We start from the raw sequence: 4,746 nt of genomic DNA on the forward strand, positions 1-4,746 counted from the left end.
ATCCAATTCGCAAATGTTGTCTAGCCCTGTTTTTTCCCTATTATTCAATTAAGATCGTTCATACAGTCCAATTCGCAAATGCTATACCCTTTTTCGCAAATAGAGTTATTTTTTTGGTAAATGATACAACTTTTCATCATTCACAGTTCTGTAATTATCCCATGATGCATTCTTAACCAAACCCAATGAGATGCCTTTAACCTAGAGGTTATGAAACTCTTTGACAGGTTTTGACTCATAAAGATGTCCGACTTGCCTGTATCGCTAGTAGAAACATTAGTTTATAGTAAAAAAAAATTGTTATAGTAATGGATGAACGAACTTGCTAAAGCATATATCCTCTAAACCAGTCTGATTGCATTATACAATCTCACTCCTAGTTCCAAAACGTGTTTGATCACTTTATAGGTCTATAATATAAAAGGATTGGTCGCTTTTTGCAATCTCGTCCCTAGTTCCAAAACGTGTTTGATCGCTTTGCTTGGAAAGGTACCAAGGAACATAATCTAGGGAAATAGCATGGGAAGGAACATTATCTAGGCAAATCCATACTTAGCATACTACTACTGTGGGGGATTAAGTCATCCTAAAAGACATATTTATTAGATTGTCGACTATGTTGAACAAAATGGCTATCTAAAAATTTTAATTGGGTGACTTTGAGAAAAAAATTGGGTGACTTTGAGCGTGGGAGGGGGCCTAGTTGCCCTCCATTTTTTTGGTCACTTTAAAAGGGCACTAGAACTTTTAATTCCCGTTCTAATGAGCCCTCCTACGATATTCTAGGACCACTGGGTCAATACTATTACCCCTGGAAAAAAAACAAAAAAAAACAAATAAATACGCATCCGTGATCTTTCTTTTGGCAAAAATGGAAAATTCCACATTTTTGTAGATAGGAGCTTGAAACCTCTACAATAGGGTTCTCTGATACGCTGAATATGATGGTGTGATACTGGTGGTGAGTTATAGAACATTAAGGTTCTATAACTTTTAGGGGGTCTTTCCGCCTTTTTTCGAAAATCAGCCAAGTTTTCTCAGGCGCCTAACTTTTGATGGGTAAAATTAAACTTGATGAAACTTATATATTTGAAATCAGAATTAAAATTAGATTCTTTTGACGTATCTATTGGTATCAAAATTCCGTTTTTTAGAGTTTCGGTCACCATTGAGCCGGGTCGCTCCTTACTTACAGTTCGTTACCACGAACTGTTTAATTAATAACACTTTCTACTTTTGATTCTAACGTAAGATTTAGAGATACATCTTTACTTTTGGAATTAGTTGATGATTTCACCACCGCTTTTTCTTCAAAGAGAATATCTGGTTTTTCAAAAGTAGATGTAGATGGTAAAGCTAAAGCCATTGATTGTTGTTCTTCAGCTGTAGCAGTATTTTCCTTTTCTTTTTTAAACTTTCGATTTTTATCATTTTACGGATGATTTCTTCTTGTTCTTCTTTTTTCATTTTGGCCTTCTTTTTATACTCAGCTCCACTAAGTTGCTTTCTTCCATCGCTCATTTTAATAATTTTTTATCCAAAACTTAAATAAAAAAAGATAATAGATTTATTTCTTGTTCACAGTAGTTAAAAATTTAATTATATCTAAATAATTATGAGTGATTTATTTCTCAATAAAATAATAAAATTATCATATATACTACTTACCTATTATAAATAAGCTACTGCGTTAAGGTAATTTACGAAAAACTTGTAAATTATAGCAAACACTCGGAACAAATTTTTGTCTATTCGCAAAAAAAAAAACTGAAACTGATATAATTCAAAAGAAAGCGCGCTCATAGTCAATAATGACAAGTAAGCACTGTAATATATGTATATGGAATAATACTTGATAAACTTACAGCTATAAAGTTTTCTTTGTGTTTGCTGACAAAATACTAGCGACGATGTCGGTAAAATTTGCCAACAAAATAAACTTACACATCAAATAAATTTGATAGAGCTTATTCAGGGATTTAAAAAATCTGAAAGTAAGTAATGCCAATAGAGCGATCACGCCAAAGAATCAGTGTATTAGAATAACAAAAACAAATCTCAATATTTGTTACTTTATATAATATTTATTATTATTAAATTTTCTTTGATAACCCCAAACTTACACCGCCCCCCAATTTTACCGCCCATGTGCGCTCATTGCACACCACCTAGGAACGCCCGCGGTACGTTCTTTACGTAGGGCGTTAGCGCTATCATTTCAGCTTCGGTAAATTTGAACATTTTTTCGCAATTTTTATTAAAATCCGCGGCCCCCTAAAATTTGCCGCCCTAGGCTTCAGCCTACTAAGCCTACTGGTAAATCCAGCACTGTCAATAAAGATAATTTTCATAGTCACCGTGATCTAATTCCCTATTCTAGACATCAATTTTTTGTTCTTGTTTGCCTTTACATGGAAGCACGAATTTCACCCCCCTAAAAATCAACTTTTTTTTTGTTGTTGTTCGGCTTTACATGGAAGCACAAATTTCACCCCTAAAAATCAGCCTGAACCTAAAACAAACATATTTGTGAAACAGCTAGATGAGCAAACCTTGCATATTTGGAATCAGCGCATTTTTTTTTAGTCGGGTAGTCACAGAATCTTTTCTCTTGCAATTTGTTTCGGGTCAAACCGTTCCCTTGTTGGACTAGACAGACATAGAATCGAGTATGACAAAGTATGCAGCCTTGACATTTCACAAGTTTTTTTCTTTATTAGTACGCATGTCTTAATCTGTTTTTGGAAAAATTAATCTAAATTGCTCATTGGTGAGAATCGGATTTATATTTCTTCAGTGGCGGTTCTAGTCTCTCTTGTGCCTTGGGCAAAATCTTGGGTTGCCCCCCCCCCTCGTCTACCACAAAATTTTCAACCCAAATTTTACCAAAACTTTCATTTAGCCTATTAGTAAAAGTGTTTAGTCCCTTCTTGGAGACAAAGATATGTGGAAAATTTACCAAGAGAATAAATGAAAAATGTTTTCAATTAAATCCTGATAAAAAACACACTCCTTGTAGATCCCCCTCCCTGAAAAAATTCCTGGTTGCACGCTAGGCATCACTATGCCAGACGCATACGAAAGGATAATTTCGAGGGAGGGGAGGATTCTGTAAGTAACAGATATAGCGAAATTCTTTGGAACTTACAGAACAAACCATGATACATCAGCAGCATGCGAGCCCACGGGCCCAAAACAGGGAAAGACACCGAATTTTGATGGAATCAATGAAAATACGGAAATCATAAAATTATTAATGTTATTCCTGTCTCTGACAATAGAATTCCCATTCACTTAAATGTTTACTGTGGTATTCCAAAGAAGGCGGAGACATGTTAATAATCACCACTCTGCATTGTCATAGTGTAACTTTGAAAGAGAGTGCCTAACGCATTAACTCATTTTCCTTTTAAAACCTCGTATTTTGCTACTGAAAAATAACACACTCCTGAAATAAAATAATGATAATGATATTTGCGTTTTTGACATGATACACTTAGTTTTTCACTTTGTTGTTTGTGGTTGTCTCATCCATTTTATTAGAAAATCAATTTTAACTGCATACCCACTTTATGTAAGATCTTCAATTTTTCCAGGTATATATAAAGATTTGGTAACATATAAGTTGTCCTCCTCCGGGAAGACATATATTAAAATTGGAAGGATACAGTGAAGATTAGCATGGCTCCTGCGCAATGATGATACGGAAAATCGTGAAGCGTTCCACATTTTTTGTATTATCTTTGTTATACTGCAGTGGGGTTTGTTAGTTTAAAAATAGAGGGATTTCTTTATTGTTTTTTTTATATTAATTGATGTTGTGGAGTTTTCTAGAAAGGTTGAAGCTTTTTATCGAAAATTTACAAATGCATTTTCTCTGGGAACAAGCACTACTGAGATTTTTCTAACGAAGGGGACAAACGTGAAGTTTTTTACATTATAGACTTTTTATAGTATTATTTTAATTTTCATAATAGAGTTTGTCGAGAAGGGTGAATATGTTATAGAAAATTTACAAGCTTGTTGTTTCCCGGTATAACCGCCCTTTAATTTTTTTTAGGGAAGGGTAGAAGCCAGCTAAAATATTTCAGTGAGCGAGGGGGTGGGTAGTTTGAAATTTTTTGGGGGTTTATATCGACGTGAATGGTGGCAGTTTTTGTACAAAATTAGGGCCAAAATGTTTCATTTTTTATTTTCAAAATTTTATTTTCATTTTCTGGTGCTAAAATGTATTTTCAGAGTCATATGTGTTAGGAAATTTTGCTATTCATACATACGATTGATAACTTAAGGTTTTTTTTTGCCAAAACGATAACTTAATAGACAAAGAATAGAAATACTTATTTAACCAATAGGAGAAGAGGAATATGTTCAATTTAATTTTTCCTCGATGTTCGTATAAAAAAAAGTGATAAAAATGGTCTATATTTTTCTATATCGATAAAAATGGTCTATATTCCCCCCTCGTTTTGATTTTTGGAATTTCATAAGATCCTACTCTTTTCCCACATTTTGAGTCTCTAAGGCGCAAGTGGGGAGGGGGGAATTTGCAAGTAATGGCTGGGGAAATTCTTATAATCTCGAAGATTGCGTTTGAGCCTACCGAGATTGCTTGTCGGACAACCCATAATACTTATGCTAAGCGTTTCACAGGACGTAAATGAAGACAGAGCTTAAGAGGAAAACTACTTAAAAGTTTGGATTAGTTGTCGGATAAATTAATTTATTCTTTAAATTATAGGTTAA

At 34.0% G+C, this 4,746-nt stretch overlaps 1 non-coding gene across 1 annotated transcript; it reads left to right on the plus strand.

Moving 5' to 3' along the window:
- The first annotated feature begins 3,627 nt into the window (after window positions 1–3,627).
- Window positions 3,628–3,733, plus strand: LOC148951896 (U6 spliceosomal RNA). The gene has a single exon (XR_016141837.1). It is a non-coding gene; the product is annotated as a U6 spliceosomal RNA (small nuclear RNA).
- Window positions 3,734–4,746: the final 1,013 nt, after the last annotated feature.

The sequence above is a fragment of the Artemia sp. Qi Xiang Cuo genome, chromosome 5 (assembly GCF_049724085.1).
Source record: "Artemia sp. Qi Xiang Cuo chromosome 5, ASM4972408v1, whole genome shotgun sequence".
Lineage (NCBI taxonomy): Eukaryota > Metazoa > Arthropoda > Branchiopoda > Anostraca > Artemiidae > Artemia > Artemia sp. Qi Xiang Cuo.